The sequence below is a fragment of the Pleurodeles waltl genome, chromosome 3_1 (assembly GCF_031143425.1).
Source record: "Pleurodeles waltl isolate 20211129_DDA chromosome 3_1, aPleWal1.hap1.20221129, whole genome shotgun sequence".
NCBI classification, from domain to species: domain Eukaryota; kingdom Metazoa; phylum Chordata; class Amphibia; order Caudata; family Salamandridae; genus Pleurodeles; species Pleurodeles waltl.
The window spans coordinates 956,265,171-956,283,931 of NC_090440.1; positions in this window are offsets into that span (position 1 = coordinate 956,265,171).

An 18,761-nucleotide genomic window follows, 5' to 3' on the forward strand; every position below is an offset into this window, starting at 1 on the left:
CAAACAGAGGATTTTGTAAAGCCTTTAAGACTAATGGCAGATCCCAAAGTGGCACAGACAGGCTAGAGACAGAACAAGAAATAGAAACATTCTTGGACATTCTTCAGACAAGAGGTTCCACTTCCTTAATAAGAGGCTCAACGCTATGAAAGGCCTCCATAGCTGCCCATTGAAGCTTAAGACCATCCAAAGATAAATTCTTCTCAAAACCTTCTGGAAGAATCTGGAGAATGTCTGGTACAGGACATGACAAAGAGGGCAGATTGTGTAAACAACACCAAGTGTCAAATGTGCTTCAAAGTCTAGAGTACGATTTAAGAGTAGATGACCTCCCTGACCCCTAAACAACATCTAAAAGTTTAGGTGGTAAACTGTGCTTTGCCAGACCTAACCGTTCAGCCTCCAGACTGACAAGGTGAGATGTAGAGGAGGTTGAAGACTGCATTACCTCAAATGGGGAGGCCAATGTGGTAGAGCCTAGTGAGCTTGAAGGGCCAGCTGCCCGAGGAGAGGGAACCACCTTCTCCTCAGCCAAAACAGGAGAACTACCACAATATGAGCCTTCTCCTGTTGAATTTTCAATAATACTTTGTAAATCAGCGGGAAGGGAGGAAAGGCAAACAGAAGCTTTTTGGGCCACTCAAGGGAAAGTGCATCGACTCCCTAGAACCCATGTTTTGGAAATTTTGAGCAAAACCTTGGGAGAAGAGAGTTAATTCTGGAAGCAAACAGATCCAGATACAGGGTTCTGAATCTTCTGCAAATTCCTCAAAATATTCTCCTAGACAACATCAGGATCTCTGAAGCGGGAAAACTTCGACTCAAGCGGTCCGCATCTATATTTTCCAGACCCTTCATGTGAATTGCTTCAATTGACAGAAGTTGCTTCTTCACACAAGATGCTAGGGGTCATGCAGTTGTGTTCAGGGCAACATAATGAGTGCTGCCTTGGTATTGATATAGGCTACAGTCACTGAATTGTCTGACCATATCAGCAAATTTGAGAGGTGAACTCGAAACCCAAAGTGATGAAGAGACCTGTCCACTGCTGTTAATTCTCCCAGTTTGAAGACCTTGAGGCTTCCACTCAGCTTCATGTTGTTTAAACTGAGTAAGACCCCAGGGTTGCACCCCATCCCAAGGTACTGACATCCAAAGTCAACATCTGGGGGCAGAGGGAGGCTGGATGCATCAAAATTCCTCTGGATAAATTGACTGTGTCTAACCACCATTGAAGCTCCTTTCTGATATCCGATGTGACTGCAACTTGCTGCTTCAGAATCCTTGTAAGGCTCCAAACATGAGGAGATGCCACAACACTGGTCTTAGATGTAGTCTTGCCCAAGGAACAGTGAATACAGATGCCACTATGTGGCCTTGTAACTCCATCCATTGTGACAGTGGAACCTCCACCACTATATAAAGGTAGTTACCAAACTCTGAAAACAAAGAATCCGTTCCTGTGGAAGAAAATCGTTGTCTTGGTGAGTATTGAATCGTGCCACTATTAAAATTCATTTCTTTGTTGGCTGTAACTAATATTGAGCAAGAAGCCACACTGGTTTAGAATAATTATGGTCTCCAACATGTGTTAATGCAGCATCTGTTCTGATGGGGCCTGAAGCAGCCAATTGTCTAAGCAGCAGAAAATGGAAATCCCCCTCAAGCAAAAACATGCCCCAATCAGAGCTGCTACTTTGGTGAACACCCTTGGAGAGGATTGTAGACCAAAAAGGCAGGACCCTGTCTTGCCAATGTCGACCTTGAACACAAAACCTCAGATACATTTTGTTAGACCTGTCAGCTCTTGGCGTGGTTTCCCCTGTACTTTTTGTTTCTGACCTCCTGTTTTTGATCCTGTGCTGAATTTAATTTTTGCTGGCTTTAGGCCTCTGGGCACTTTACCACTGCTGACCAGTGTTAAAGTGCAAGTGCTATTTCTGTAAATTGTATTGGTGATTGGTTTCTCCATGATTGGCACATTTGATTTACTGGTAAGTCCCTAGTAAAGTGCACCAGAGGTGCCCCAGGTCTGTAAATCAAATGCTACCAGTGGGCCTATAGCACTGATTGTGCCACCCACATGAGTAGCCCCGTAAACATGTCTTAGACCTGCCACTGTAGTGTCTGTGGGTGCAGTTGTGCATTGCCAGTTCGACCTGTCAAGTGTACCCACTTGCCTGGCCCAAACCTTCCCTTTTATTACATGTAAATCACCCCTAAGTTAGGATCAAGGCAGACCCACGGGCAGGGTGCAGTGTACTTAAAAGGTATGACATGTACTAGTGTGTTTTACATGTCCTGATAGTGAAATACTGCCAAATTCAGTTTTCACCATTGCAAGGTCTATCTCTCCAAAAGGATGACATGGGGATTGCCTTGAAATATATTTTAAGTGTAGTTTTCCATTGTGAGGCAGACAGAGTTATGGAGTCTCTGAACTCACAAAATTTATAGATGTAAAAATACATATTTTGGTGAAGTTGTTTTTTAAATTGTAAGTTTGAAAATGGCACTTTTTGAAAGTGGGCATTTTCTTGCTTAATCATTCTGTGCTTGACTGTGGAATATGCGTCTGGGTCAGACTGACAGTTGGTCTGTTTGTGAAGTCACTCTTGACAGTCACACGAAGGGAGCTGGGGTGTGTCCTGCATATCCTGATGAGTCTTCCTGGGCTAAGGTGGAGGAAGGAGTTGACACTTGCACCTGAATAGGGATGTGTCTGTCCTTACACAAAGCAGTCTCCAACCCCCTAGAGTGTGTCTGGGGCCAGGACAGAGAGAGGCAGGGTCTTGTGCACTACAAAGACTTTACTTTGAGGTTTGCCTACTTCAAAGGCAGAAATGAATATAAGTATTGGACTGATGACCCTGTAACTTTAGAATACTCCTGGATTGAGGACATTCTACCAAGGAGAAGAGCTGGATACTTGAAGAGAACCTGCCACTCTGCCTGTTTCATTGCTGTGCTGGCCTGTTGCTGCTGCTTGTGCCCTGCAAGTGAAAGGACTGAACTTTGCTTTCCACATCCAGCTTTTCAAGGTTCTCCAAGGGCTTGAACTGAGCTTGCCTCCTGTTGTGAAGTCTCAGGAACATCAAAGACTTCATCTGCCAGTGCCTGAGCTCTTCTTCTGAGAGTCCTGACTTGCCAAGTGGTGTCAAATCCAGGCCCTGGGCCATTGGAAGTGAAAGCTGGTAACCTGAGTGAAAATCCATATACCGGAGCCGTTGAGGTAGAAAAATAGACGCCACGCCTGTCTCACGACTGCAAAATCAACACATCGCCTGCTTCAGAGCAGATCCATCGTTGCCGTACATCTGGATTTTCCAAACATCAACTCTGGGTGTCAAATCTTCAACATCACTCCACTGACCCGAGGCTGCATGTCTGGAAATCGGCGCATCATTGTCCTGTGGGGAAAGAATCAACTCATCACCAACCCGGTGAGGAAAGAATCAACGCACGGCCTCACTTGCAAGAAAGGGATCAACGCATCACTTGCTTTTCTGATGCATAACCTTCCTTATGTCTTAATTTTTTATGCTTACCAGGTACTTTGTGCTAAAACAACGTAACCATTGACTTTGATGGATTAAGACTCTTATAACGTTAAAAAGTGATATCTTTTGTTGTGTATGTTTGATTTTTGTCATTTTGGTCTTGTTTGATTCAGATAAATATTGGCTATTGTTCTAAATTGATGTGGAATCCCTTTGTAGTGTTTTCAATGTGTTACTGTGTGTGTGTGTGTGTGTGTACAAATACTTTACACATTGCCTCTCAGATAAGCCTGACTGCTTGTGTGAAGCTACCAAGGAGTGGGCAGGGGTTATCTTAGGTGCATGACTCCCTTACCCTGACAAGAAAGAGTGTCCTTACTTGGACAGGGTGTAAACTGACAGCCAACTAGAGACCCCATTTCTGACACTTTTGATGAGGCTTGAACTAGGGCTGGGGCAGATATGCATCCAACAAATCCAATGTTGCTTGGTGGAAATCCTTCTGTACCAATGGAATGATTTTCTGCAGAGTCTTCATTTTGAAAGTGATCTTCACCACAAACTTGTTCAATCCTTTGAGGTCTATCACTATCCGTAACTCTCCTGTCACTTTCGGCACCAAAAAAAGCAATCAAATAGACTCCTTGACCTTCCTCTGACTTTGGCACTCGAACAAATGTTTTTTTCTGAAGTAGAGATTAAATTCCTTCAAACAAGGCTCTTTCTTCCAGAGAACTTGGCAATGGAGTACAAACAATAACTTCTCTATCTCACTCTATCTTGTGACCTCTGCAGATAATGATCAACACCCACAGATCTGTAGTGGATTTCTTCCACATATCCAGGATGCAATGGATCCTCCCACCACCCTCTAACCTGAGCTTGTTTACTTACTGCAACCTACGATAGTCGGGAACGCCAATTTGGACCTAAAAGCTCCTGCTATCCGATTTTTGGAGGTAAAATCCTTCCCAGAAAGTGCAGAACTTCTCTCTAAGCTCTGCTACTTTTGGGAAAGTGTGGGACCTACCAAACTGGCGACAACTGAATCAACAAGTACAGAATCCGCCAGCTTGTCCTCCATACCTTCTAAGGATATAATTTCACCATGAACCTAGGGTGATTTATTCGATCTGGGTCCTTCCATTTATTTAGCACAACATACAACACATAATGATGTATGGGCACACCAACACTAGGTGGTTTCTTGTACTGTTGTAAAACAGTTTCTGATGAAGAAGGTGCAAGTTCATCAGATGGTAACCCCGTATTTCCTTTAATGAGAGCCAATAACTCATGAAGCAACTCCCTAGACACATGCCTCCCGTTGAGTTTAGAGGAAGATGAAGAAGAATCATCCGATAAGTCTGACCCTCAGAGGCCTGAATAAATGCTTTCCTGAGCTGCTTCAAAAACATTGTTTTCTTTCTTCTTTAAAGAAGCCAACGTCTACAAAATCAACTGTTTTAAATGTGCATCCCCCTGTGAAGTTTTACTTCTCTTCGATCGCAGGAGTTTAGGAGAACTCGACCTGCTCCCTGAAGACGTAGAAGATGGGAAACAATGCCTCTTTTTATGGGTGTGTTTACCCATTGTATCCCACAACTTTTAAGAGACCAAAAATGTGCCCATAAATCCCTTATACCTCAGGAACAACTAACCAAATTAAAGAGATTGTAACGTACTTACAGACTGCCACCAAAACTCTGTTTAAAGTATCAAGAATGCCCTTCACAGTCCAGGAATGCTACTTCAATAATCTGATTTCCCAGTATATCCTGTTTCACTTTAAAGAGCACGGGTTCGCTCTGAGAACATGGCCACGCCCCCTTTTAATTCCACCTGCATCAGAAGCTGACCAACCCTCCTCCTACAGCACGCAATCAATGCCAACACACTCAGGCTGAAGCATACAACATCATCAATCGTTACATGAATCAATCAAGGCAGCATAGCAGTACATCCTTACTAAAATTGCCCTGGGATCCCTTTCTCATACTGTCCACAGGCTCCGTTCCCTTGGTGGTAGGACATGCTCCCGATGCCCGGCAGAGAGAGATCGTTTTTTTACACATAGGAGGTCAAGAATCCCACAGTGACTTCACCAAAACTGCTCCTAATTTCGTGGACAGGAAACACATTAGGTGGTGCTGAGGATCTTTTTACTCTATTATAGTGTTCAGCTGAGGGTGGGTGTGGTTCATGATGTATTTCTTGTTTTGTTTCCTGTCTCGGGATTTGGCAACGTTCCTCATAAGTAGTGACTGGGTCGAATACAAAAGGGGATGTAGAGGTGAGATTATTTTTCGGTCATGCCCGAGACAGCGTTGTCACTTGTGAGACATTTTTATGTCTTGCCTGAGGTGCTTGCAAGACATTTCTTTAGGTCTTGGCTGAGACAGCACATGCTCTATCACTTGCTAGGCATTTTATTAGCTTTGTTAGAGCTGCCAAGTTTCCCACGTCCAAGTTTCCCAGGATCCTCAGTCCAGTTTCTTTCCTTTGAAATCTGGGACTTGTAGTCCTGTTTTATACAGGGAGTGCAGAATTATTAGGCAAGTTGTATTTTTGAGGATTAATTTTATTATTGAACAACAACCATGTTCTCAATGAACCTAAAAAACTCATTAATATCAAAACTGAATATTTTTGGAAGTAGTTTTTAGTTTGTTTTTAGTTTTAGCTATGTTAGGGGGATATCTGTGTGTGCAGGTGACTATCACTGTGCATAATTATTAGGCAACTTAACAAAAAAAAATATATACCCATTTCAATCATTTATCATTACCAGTGAAACCAATATAACATCTCAACATTCACAAATATACATTTCTGACATTCAAAAACAAAACAAAAACAAATCAGTGACCAATATAGCCACCTATCTTTGCAAGGACACTCAAAAGCCTGCCATCCATGGATTCTTTCAGTGTTTTGATCTGTTCACCATCAACATTGCGTGCAGCAGCAACCACAGCCTCCCAGACACTGTTCAGAGAGGTGTACTGTTTTCCCTCCTTGTAAATCTCACATTTGATGATGGACCACAGGTTCTCAATGGGGTTCAGATCAGGTGAACAAGGAGGCCATGTCATTAGATTTCCTTCTTTTATACCCTTTCTTGCCAGCCACGCTGTGGAGTACTTGGACGCGTGTGATGGAGCATTGTCCTGCATGAAAATCATGTTTTTCTTGAAGGATGCAGACTTCTTCCTGTACCACTGCTTGAAGAAGGTGTCTTCCAGGAACTGGCAGTAGGACTGGGAGTTGAGCTTGACTCCATCCTCAACCCGAAAAGGCCCCACAAGCTCATCTTTGATGATACCAGCCCAAACCAGTACTCCACCTCCACCTTGCTGGCGTCTGAGTCGGACTGGAGCTCTCTGCCCTTTACCAATCCAGCCACGGGCCCATCCATCTGACCCATCAAGACTCACTCTCATTTCATCAGTCCATAAAACCTTAGAAAAATCAGTCTTGAGATATTTCTTGGCCCAGTCTTGACGTTTCAGCTTGTGTGTCTTGTTCAGTGGTGGTCGTCTTTCAGCCTTTCTTACCTTGGCCATGTCTCTGAGTATTGCACACCTTGTGCTTTTGGGCACTCCAGTGATGTTGCAGCTCTGAAATATGGCCAAACTGGTGGCAAGTGGCATCGTGGCAGCTGCACGCTTGACTTTTCTGAGTTCATGGGCAGTTATTTTGCGCCTTGGTTTTTCCACACGCTTCTTGCGACCCTGTTGACTATTTTGAATGAAACGCTTGATTGTTCGATGATCACGCTTCAGAAGCTTTGCAATTTTAAGAGTGCTGCATCCCTCTGCAAGATATCTCACTATTTTTGACTTTTCTGAGCCTGTCAAGTCCTTCTTTTGACCCATTTTGCCAAAGGAAAGGAAGTTGCCTAATAATTATGCACACCTGATATAGGGTGTTGATGTCATTAGACCACACCCCTTCTCATTACAGAGATGCACATCACCTAATATGCTTAATTGGTAGTAGGCTTTCGAGCCTATACAGCTTGGAGTAAGACAACATGCATAAAGAGGATGATGTGGTCAAAATACTCATTTGCCTAATAATTCTGCACTCCCTGTAATGGAATAAAAAAGACTACAAATCCCAGAATTATAAGAAAAAAACCTGGACTGGAGCAGCCCATTACACGTTGGACTTTCAAAACATGAAAGGGCTGAGCTCACAAAGGTCTACAGCCCACCCATTATTTACCAATGGTTGGCTTCATCATCAGTCTCATTTCTTTCCATCTGTGGTCAGCGCATGCCAGATTCACTTCCTCTTCATGTGTTTGCTCCTCCCTTGGAGCATGGTCCAAGTACCGAGCATCATTCTACCGCTTGCATGCTTTTGGGGGTACTTAAAACAAAAAAAAACTTTTGTTGTAGCACTTAATGAGAGGACATGTGATTGCAGCCTCTCTCTTCACATACCCCCGCACTGCACATTGTTCTTGCTCTGTTGTTGTTGCTTGGCCCCTTGTTAAAAAACTTTGACAAAGCCAAATAGTAGAGGTATTTGTCTTTGTCAGTGTTTTTTGCCACGTTGTACACCAGCACATCTTTGAAAGATGGTTGAAAGTAAAAATAAGTACTGACAATGCCAAAAAGCCTGGCATTAGCCTTCAGCTTTTTGGCAATTTTGTTGTGTTTTTTTAAATTTTATTTATTTATTTTTATTTAATATGCCAGAGAGGGAGGATTATACAAAAAAGAAGACATAATATATCCACCAAAAAAGAAACAAAGAAGAGAAAAAAAAAGGCCTGGGAGAAGACAGTTATATACATCGCATATAGAAGCAGCTAACATCCTCTACAATATTTCTTGATTTTCCAGCCATTTAGTCAATGGTGCCCAAATTCGTTCCCCCCTATGCCTCTTCTTATGACCCTTTAGTTTGTAAAGACTTAATTCAATATTATAGATGGCAAGTAGCCTAGATCGCCATCCCTCAAACTTAGGGGGTTCTTTTTAATCCAGTCTGTAGCAATACAAAGACAATATATTGCCATTGTTAAGAATAGAAATCGCCTTATTTTATACAGTGCAGGTTCCATACTTTCAGATGAATCCATAACCCCAAGCAAAACCAGCATAACAGTTACCTGAACATTGCAACCCGTAATCTTCTTGAGGAATACCTCTATCTCATTCAAAATTCCCCACAACATTGGACATGCATAAAACATATGCATTCTCTCAGCTTCAGCCTCCCCACAACGAGTACAAATCCCAGAGGATTTCCCCCACTTTTTCAACTTAGCAGGTGTATAATATAGATCAATCAATGTTTTATAGTGCTGGGTTTTCAGATTAGCTGAGAAAAGTGTTGTATCAGCCATAGCTAAAGATTGGTCCATCCATTCCCCAGCCAGACCAAACCGTACAGCCCATCTTTCATTCTGATGTACCATATCATCTGATTGCAAATCAGTTAACAGAGTATATATCTTACCAATCTTTGCACCACGTTTAATAGCCTCAACTATTGGAATCTCCGTCATACCTGACTTGTCGTACTTCTGAGAATGAAAAAAGTTTTGTATTTGCACAAACTTGAAAAAATGGGTCTTAGGTAAACCGTATTGGGACTGCAACTCCGTAAAAGATTTACATCCAGATTTACAATACATGTCTCCAACCTTATTTGTTCCCTTAGAACGCCAAAACGCTAGTATGGGATCTTTAAATATATAATTCGGAATAGCCAAAAAATTAATTGGCGTGTAAGCTTTAATCTTTCCCAATCCCATACTCCGTTTTACCTGAGCCCAAACCTTGAAGGCGGCTAAGAAAGGCTTGAATCTCATTTTTTAAAAATAGCTTGGTTCCTCAAATTTCGACAACCATCCGCTTGCCTCCCCACCTGCCATCATAGCATAGATAGGGGTTTGATTTACTTCTACATCTCCTCTAGAACTTCCCCTTATAAGTCCGTCCATGTGTTGGAGACAACAAGCATAATAATACAGTGTAAAATTAAGAACTGACCAGCCACCTCGGTCCTTGGGAAGTGTCATATACTTCATTGCCCTTCTAGTTTTAGCATATCCCCACAAGAAGTTATTCCCCATTTTTTCCAATCTTTTAAGCCACTTTTTGGTAACCTTGAGGGGAATAGCCCGAAATAAATATAAAATTTTCGGAAGAACCATCATTTTCAATACATTGCAACGACCCTCTAATGATAAGTGCAAATTATGCATTCTATCTAAATCTTTCTTTATTCTGCTTAGTAGTGGAACGAAATTAATTTCCACCAAACGATTAACCGCAGGAGTAATTTTGACCCCTAAATACACCGCTTCAGATACCAGCCGCCTATCTATTAACGAAGCATGCTCAGAACATACTATCTGTGTCTTATCAGAATTCAACTTATATCCAGAGTGTCTTCCAAACTCTCTTGCCTCTATTTCTACTGCCCTAATGGCTTCCTCCGGACTGCTTGTCACTATGGCTACATCATCAGCATACGCAAACACCTTATATGCTTCTCCATGATATAATAAAGGTTTGATATTTTTGCATTCTTCTAATCTTAACAAAAAAGAATCGATGTATAAAGCAAAGAGCAAGGGGGAGCAGGGGCATCCCTGTCTAGTCCCCCTTGAAATTGAAAAATACCTGATTCCAGACCTGCGATGCATATTCTAGCTTTAGGAGCTGCATATAAGGCTTTTATGGCTGTGATATACCCACTCCCTATGCCCTTCCACTGCATAGTTTCCCATAAAAACTTCCATGATACACGGTCAAATGCCTTCTCGGCGTCTAAAAGTAATAGCCCAAGAGTTGTTTGATGTAATTCTGCAAGATCAAAAATGGATATTATTATTCTTATATGATCAATTGTATCTCTACCAGGAATAAATCCATGTTGTTGTTTCCTTACCAAACTAACTATTACATTTGCCAATCTGCTAGCCAAAACCTTTGCATAAATCATTCCATCTACATTTAACAAGGAAATAGGTCTATACGAACTGGGGAGCTCTGCTGGTTTATCCTTTTTTTTTAACACTATAATACTTGCGTATTCCCACGTTGGGGGCGCTTGACCTATCTGCGCTATGCAAAAAGTACTATGCATGTCCCTTTTTATGTCTGCTAAAAAAAACCTTATAAAATTCAAGTGGTATGGCATCCGGCCCAGCGGCTTTCCCCGTTGCCAGGGAGCTCACTGCCCCAATTATCTCTTCAATCTGAATTGGTGCATCTAATATAGCTTGTTCCTCAGGAGAGAGCCTTGTGCTTTTTAATTCACCCAAAAATCTGCGGACCTCTTTTTGAAGCTGTTCAGAGTAATTTATATCCTCTCTATACAAATCCTGATAATAGCCCTTAAAAACCTCTAGAGTTCCTTCTAGCTCTACATGTTTCTGCCCGTTACTATCAGTGATATTCAAAATATGTTGTGTAACGGGAGTGCCGCCGAACGCAGCTCCCAAACACCTGTCGGGGGAGGAACACAATGGCCCGGGGGCACGAGAGGAAACCTCCCTGCCATGACGTATGACGCTGAGGGCGTCATAAACATAAGAAGAGAAGACGGACGAGAGAGATCTGGAGAAAAGAAGGAGGAGCCGAGAACGCGGGGAAGCCGGAGTGAGGAGATCGCCATCGGAGCATCGGAAGAAGAGAACGAGACCGCCGTGACCGGAGAGCCGACAACGGAAAGGGAAACCGCCATCACCAGGGGGCCGGAGGAAGAGAAGGACACCGTCGAGGTCGGAGAGTCGGTTGCAGCGAGGGGAAGCACCGCCATCCGAGTGCCCAGGACGGAGGAAGAGACCCAGAAGTCAGGACGCCTCGAAGGAAGGAGGAACCACTGGGCAACTCCCGGCCCAGACGAAGAGAAATCGGGAGATCACCCACGTGCCGGCCGCGCCCCGGGAGGGACGTGGCCCTCCCAGGTACGTCTATACCCTGCCTGGCAGACTCTGTCAGGCTGGCTGACAGGGAAAAGAGGAAAAGGGGGGGAAGAAAGGGAGGACGGGAAGACCTCGTGAAAGAAGGGGACTTACCAGAAAGGAGAGGGGGACCTAAACTGCTTTAACCCACGGACAGGGACACCACCCGAGAAACCCTAAGAAAAGGAAGAGAAAGGGTTTTTTTTTTTTGGAGTAAAAAGGAAATAAGGGCACAATACCACAGAGTGATACCCACCACCAGCACCAGCCCTACCTAGTCCACACCACCCTACTAACCCTGTTTGAACCCTTGTCTTACCCCTACTTTATTCACTTACCTGATTACTTTTATTTTTCTTTTTCTTTTGGGAATGCGGGAGATCGGAGGACGGAAAAACCAGACCGCCTCAAGACGGAACCAAGACACCACCAGAGACTGTAAAACCCAAGCAGGGTTTTGGGGAAATAGAAAATAGGGCTAATCTTGTGGAAAGAAACAAGAGAGAATTGGCCAACTTTAAATAAAACAGTTATTATTCCCTCAAACAGTGGTGCCAGTCGCATTCTTCCAATATCTTACATCATTCCGATAACGAACCCATTTACAGTGGTGTCAGAAGTGGGATATTGGAACAGGCGACAGGAGAACCCTAGAAAATGGAGGGGGTGCCCACAATGGCGGATATGATGCAGCAACTAGCTGAGGGGCAACGCCATCTGCAAATTGTATGGGAGGAGCAACAGAAGGCAGCCAAGGTGGAAAGGGAGGCCCTGCAAAACGCGCTTAAAAGTCAGGCTACTATCATGGCCAACAATCAGTTGGTACATGACAACGCGATAAAGACTTTGACGGATACCATTGCAGCAACTCGGGTACATCCAAATGTACCTAGTTCCGTTTTGCAGAGATATCAGGAAGGCGAAGACCCCGACGCCTTCTTTACTAACTTTGAACGCGTCGCCATTTCAGCCACCTGGCCGCAGGACAGATGGGGTCAATATATCGCTCCCTTATTAACCGGGACCCTCCAAGCAGCATATCAAGCGGTTAACCCGGGTGGGACAACACCCTATCCGGACATCAAGAAGAGCATCCTAGAAAGGGTCGGCTTTGATACAGAACACTATCGGGTTCGCTTCAGGAAGGCCAGGTGGGGCCCCTCTGAGAACCCTCGAGCTTTATATTTTAGGGTCAAAGATTTAGGTCTCAAGTGGCTTGGACCCATAGGGACGAATAGGGAAGATGTTATTGAGGCCGTTCTCCTAGAACAATATCTAGACGCCCTACCCGCCAATACTCGCCATTGGATCAAGCAACACCCGAACCCCGACACGAATACTACCATTGAGCTGGCCTGTGCTTTCCACCGCTCCCTCGAATTCAAAACACCCCTTCCGCGGTTGTTACCTCAACCAATTAGGCAAAACACGGGACAATCCGCAGCCTCGGGGAAAAAGCCGATAGAGGAACCGGGAAGGTTACGAGGGATAGAGAAGCCCTCTGGACAGCAGCCCCAGTGTTTTAGTTGTGGGGAATGGGGACACATTGCCCGATTTTGCCCGCTGAAGTCCGGCAAACCCGAACCCATGGAAATAGGGGTTACGAGAGGCCGGGTTTTCTACACGGGGGGGAAAGATACCCAATACAAAAAGATACTGTCCATTAACGGGAGGGACACACTAGCGCTCATCGACTCCGGATGTAGTCAGTCCGTAATCAGAGCGGATCTGATTGCCGAGCATACACTTGACCCAGGTTTCACAGTATCCATATGTTGTATTCACGGGGAAACAAGAGAATATCCCCTAATATGGACTACCCTTTTTTGGGAAGGAACAAATACCCCCATAAGGCTGGGGGTAGTTGAACAGTTGGTGGAAGAGGCCATCATAGGAACAGACTTTAAAGACTTTCCGATCCTTTTGGACAGCACACAGAGAGACCTGGATGCCTGGTTGGGAAGCGCCCCTTTTTCTGAATTACCCATAACAGCCCCGGTGACCCGCTATAAACCCACTAAAAGAGAAAAACGAGAAGCCAGGAAGTCCTATAGAAGAGAGGACACAAACCACGACAGAGATAACGCACAGGTATTCGCCCTCGTTGGTCTTCCGCCCTTCCGATGTAGTCAAAGGGACGATCCCAGTTTGATCCACGCCTGGAGAAGTGCCAAACCTCGAACCATAGATGATAAGGGTCCCTCCTTTGTGATCAATAAAAATCTGTTATATCGAATCACCAGTAATGAGAGAGGGGAAAAGAAACAGTTACTGATTCCCGAACCCTATAGGCAGCAGGTGTTGCATCTAGCCCATAATCAGCCGGGGGGGGTCATTACGGGAGAGAAAAAACAGAGGAATACCTATTAAGGAAATTCTACTGGCCTGGGGTTTTTTCCCATATCAGAAAGTTCTGTCAGCAATGTCCTAGATGTCAGTTGATAGATCCCGGACCCAGAAAAAAAGCACCCCTACATCCTCTTCCCATTATTGACGTACCGTTCTCTAGAGTAGGAATGGATCTAGTCGGGCCCCTCCTACCGTCTTCCAAGGGATACCGCTACATTCTAGTATTGGTCGATTACGCCTCTAGGTATCCGGAAGCTATCCCCCTAACTAGTATTAGCACTAAAAGTGTCGCCAACGCCATGATAGGTTTCTTCTCACGAATAGGGTTTCCCCGAGAAATATTGACGGACCAAGGGACCCAGTTTATGTCCAACTTGATGGCTCAGATTTGTCAATTATTAGGGATACGGCAGATAAGGACAGCGGTTTATCATCCCCAGACAGACGGACTAGTAGAAAGGTATAATCGCACCCTGAAAACCCTTCTGAGGAAAGCGATCTCCGAGTCAGGTAAAGATTGGGACAAGAAACTTCCCCTAGTGTTATATGCCGTCAGAACCCATGAACAAGCATCTACAGGACATAGTCCATTCGAACTGCTGTTTGGGCGACAGCCTAGGACCCTATTAGACATGGCAGCCGAGTTATGGGAGGAAGACGAAAGCGGGGAAAAACCTCTCCTAGAGTACACCAGTGAGTTAAAGTCCCGACTACAAACGATATGGGAAGATGTGAGAGGGCACATGGAAAAAGCTCAGGAGAAACAAAAGCGTTATTACGATAGGAACACTCAAATGAGATCTTTTGTAGAGGGAGACCAAGTATTAGTGCTTTTACCCAGTTCAGACAATAAACTTTTGGCAAAATGGCAAGGCCCATATAAAATAATAAAAGCAGTAACTCCGGTTACCTATAAACTACAACTCGCGACTAATCCCAACCGATTTCAAATCTTTCATGTTAACTTACTAAAAAGATGGGAGGAATCTCAAGTAGACCAAAATATAAACTGTTTAGTTAACACAGTAAAAGAGCTAGAAATAGGGTGGTGCCCCACAGACCCCCCCTCAAAGGGCGATATACCCCTCCGAAATGCGGAGTTAACAGTGCAACAGAACCAACAACTAAACCAACTCCTTAATGCGCACCCCCACGTGTTTTCCCCTGTTCCAGGTAAAACAGAGCTAATCCACCACCAGATTATAACCCAACCGGGTAAAATAATCCGGTTACGTCCCTATCGCATTCCCGAAGCGAGGAAGGTCATAGTTGAAGAGGAGGTAAAAAGGATGTTAGATTTGGATATTATAGAGCCGTCCCAAAGCCCCTGGTGCTCCCCGGTGGTGTTAGTGCCAAAACCGGACGGATCCATACGCTTTTGTATCGACTTTAGACAAATCAATGCCGTGTCCCAATTTGATACGTATCCTCTTCCCAGGGTAGACGAACTTATAGAACGGCTCGGTAAAGCCAAATACATGTCTACCCTAGACCTAACAAAAGGATACTGGCAGATTCCTTTAGCTAAAGCCGATAAAGAAAAAACGGCGTTCTCCACCTCTTCCGGTCTATATCACTTTAAGGTACTCCCTTTTGGACTGCATGGAGCCCCCGCCACTTTTCAGAGACTCATCGATACTATATTACGACCACATACCAGATACGCGGCCGCCTATCTGGATGACATCGTTATTCATAGCGAAACCTGGGAAGACCATTTAAACCATGTAGGACAGATCTTTAAAGCACTGTCGGCGGCCGGATTGACCGCCAATCCTTCCAAGAGCCGACTGGCTTTCAATGAAATTCCCTATCTGGGTTATCATATTGGGAAGGGGAATATCAGGCCCCAAATGAGTAAAATAGAAGCCATTTTACGTATAAGCGCACCCACCACAAAGAAAGAGATCCGATCCTTCCTCGGACTAGTGGGGTATTATCGAAGATTCATACCTCACTACTCTACAGTGGCCGCCCCCCTCACTGACCTCTTGAGGAAGGGGCAACCCAAGAACATCACAAGTCTAACCATTCCACAATCACATAGCTACCATACCTTGCAACGGTGCCTAACCACGCAACCCGTATTAAAATGCCCTGAATTCAGTCGTCCCTTCCATCTCCAAACGGATGCCTCGGACGTAGGCCTGGGTGCAGTACTGTTCCAAAAAGATGAAAATGAGATAAGCCATCCGGTGGTCTTCATTAGTCGTAAGCTATTTCCTCGGGAACAGAACTATCCCATAATAGAGCGTGAGTGCCTGGCCATTAAATGGGCTGTTGAAAGCCTTCAATATTATCTCCTAGGGAGGTCCTTCCTTTTATATACCGACCACGCCCCTCTTACCTGGCTCTCGAGGTATAAGGACACCAACGTTCGCATTTTAAGATGGTTTATGGAGCTACAACCTTTCTCCTTCCAGGTTTGCCATCTCCCTGGAGACCTTATGGGACAAGCAGACTATTTGTCTCGATTTCCGGGACCTGGGGGGCTCGAACAGCCCCATCCAAGGGAGGGGATGTGTAACGGGAGTGCCGCCGAACGCAGCTCCCAAACACCTGTCGGGGGAGGAACACAATGGCCCGGGGGCACGAGAGGAAACCTCCCTGCCATGACGTATGACGCTGAGGGCGTCATAAACATCAGAAGAGAAGACGGACGAGAGAGATCGGGAGAAAAGAAGGAGGAGCCGAGAACGCGGGGAAGCCGGAGTGAGGAGATCGCCATCGGAGCATCGGAAGAAGAGAACGAGACCGCCGTGACCGGAGAGCCGACAACGGAAAGGGAAACCGCCATCACCAGGGGGCCGGAGGAAGAGAAGGACACCGTCGAGGTCGGAGAGTCGGTTGCAGCGAGGGGAAGCACCGCCATCCGAGTGCCCAGGACGGAGGAAGAGACCCAGAAGTCAGGACGCCTCGAAGGAAGGAGGAACCACTGGGCAACTCCCGGCCCAGACGAAGAGAAATCGGGAGATCACCCACGTGCCGGCCGCGCCCCGGGAGGGACGTGGCCCTCCCAGGTACGTCTATACCCTGCCTGGCAGACTCTGTCAGGCTGGCTGACAGGGAAAAGAGGAAAAGGGGGGGGAAGAAAGGGAGGACGGGAAGACCTCGTGAAAGAAGGGGACTTACCAGAAAGGAGAGGGGGACCTAAACTGCTTTAACCCACGGACAGGGACACCACCCGAGAAACCCTAAGAAAAGGAAGAGAAAGGGGTTTTTTTTTTTGGAGTAAAAAGGAAATAAGGGCACAATACCACAGAGTGATACCCACCACCAGCACCAGCCCTACCTAGTCCACACCACCCTACTAACCCTGTTTGAACCCTTGTCTTACCCCTACTTTATTCACTTACCTGATTACTTTTATTTTTATTTTTCTTTTGGGAATGCGGGAGATCGGAGGACGGAAAAACCAGACCGCCTCAAGACGGAACCAAGACACCACCAGAGACTGTAAAACCCAAGCAGGGTTTTGGGGAAATAGAAAATAGGGCTAATCTTGTGGAAAGAAACAAGAGAGAATTGGCCAACTTTAAATAAAACAGTTATTATTCCCTCAAACAGTGGTGCCAGTCGCATTCTTCCAATATCTTACATCATTCCGATAACGAACCCATTTACATGTTGTTTCGCCATATTCATAATATTCAGATCTATGACTTTGATAATCAGCTGCAACTATTTTGTTCAAGTAAGCATTTATTTTAGCCTTAAGGATCGTCATCTGGGTCTGTATAAAAGTGACATCTTCCTTACTAACAATTTTAAGAGCTAATTCCCTCTCTTTTGTTATTAATCTTTGCTGAAGCTCTGCAATTTCCTTCCCCCTAGCTACTTGTACTCCTAAACTATAACTGAGGGTTTCACCCCTTACAGCAGCTTTAAATGAGTCCCATCCCATTCCAGGATATGCCGTACTCCTGTTGATTTAAAAAAAAATGATGGATCCACACTCTCATATAGGATATGTATCCTGGGTCAACCAACAGTTTCCTATCAAATGTCCACACCCGCCGTGAACTAGATGGCCCCCTTACTGCTATAGACAAGATTAATGGATTATGATCTGATAAAAATCTGGGCATGCATTCTATTCCAACCCCTTGAATTAAACTTTGTGAAATAAAAAAATAATCCAACCTTGCTAATTTCGCATGTGGGAAAGAATAATAGGTATACCCTGGATTTGGAGTTTTAATATTTTCCCAAACATCCGTCAACCCATGATCCATCACTAACCTCCTTAAAGCTTTCCATACTTTAGGCTTTCGGCCCTGATATAAGCTCTGAACACCCATATTATTACTACCTACCTCTAAATGAATATTTCAATCACCACATACAATTATTGGTAAGGGCCATCCGGCTAATTCTACATTCAATGTGTCCAGAGGCTCAACCTCGTCAAAAACTGATCCATATATAGTGCAGAGAGTAAATTTAAATGTGTTCACAGAGAGCTCTGCGAGAGCCCAGCACCCATCACTGCTTGCTAGAGATCGGCAAGCATGAACATTACTCATTCTAGCAAATATCGCCACACCACGTGTCGACACCTCCTGTCGGGTACAAACCACAGGCGTTAATCCGAGCTCTCGCAGGAGCTCACGCTTGCTCCAGGAAATATGTGTTTCTTGTAAACAGTATAAATCTGATTTTATTAGTTTAAGACCAGCTGCCACTCTTTTCCTTTTTTGAGGGCTATTAAGACCGCAAATATTCACCGTACAGATCCTGAATCTATTTGCCATATCGCTCAATTTGTTGTACCAATCTAACATCGCTGCTTCTTCCTCTGAACAATCCTACTTGTTGACTTTGAGCCCTATTATTCCTCCTCTTCTGGCATGTCTCCATTAACTTATTCCGTACATTACTGCCTTTATAAACACTCCCCCGCTCCCGTCCACCCCTCCACCACCCACCCACCCCTTGCCGCCCAACCCTACTACCAACCGCACCCCCGCCCACCTACA